Raw genomic sequence first — 275 nt, forward strand, 5'->3', positions numbered from 1 at the left:
ATGTCCTCATCCCTGCACCACGCCAGACACACACACCACGTATACACTGTCCACCCCCACACACACCACACACACATCATACACACATCACACCACACGCACAACAGCCACAGCTAGATCCAGAGATCTCACGGGGATCCCACGCAATCAGATCTTGGCTTCGCTGTGACACGGGTCTATTTGCTGGCATCATGTTGAACCCTGAAGGTGGCCAGTGAGGGAAGCCCAGTTCTAGCTACTTATGCATAAGAAAGGAGTTCTCAACATGGTGCCAG

Source organism: Neomonachus schauinslandi, chromosome 8 (assembly GCF_002201575.2).
Source record: "Neomonachus schauinslandi chromosome 8, ASM220157v2, whole genome shotgun sequence".
In the NCBI taxonomy this organism is placed as follows: domain Eukaryota; kingdom Metazoa; phylum Chordata; class Mammalia; order Carnivora; family Phocidae; genus Neomonachus; species Neomonachus schauinslandi.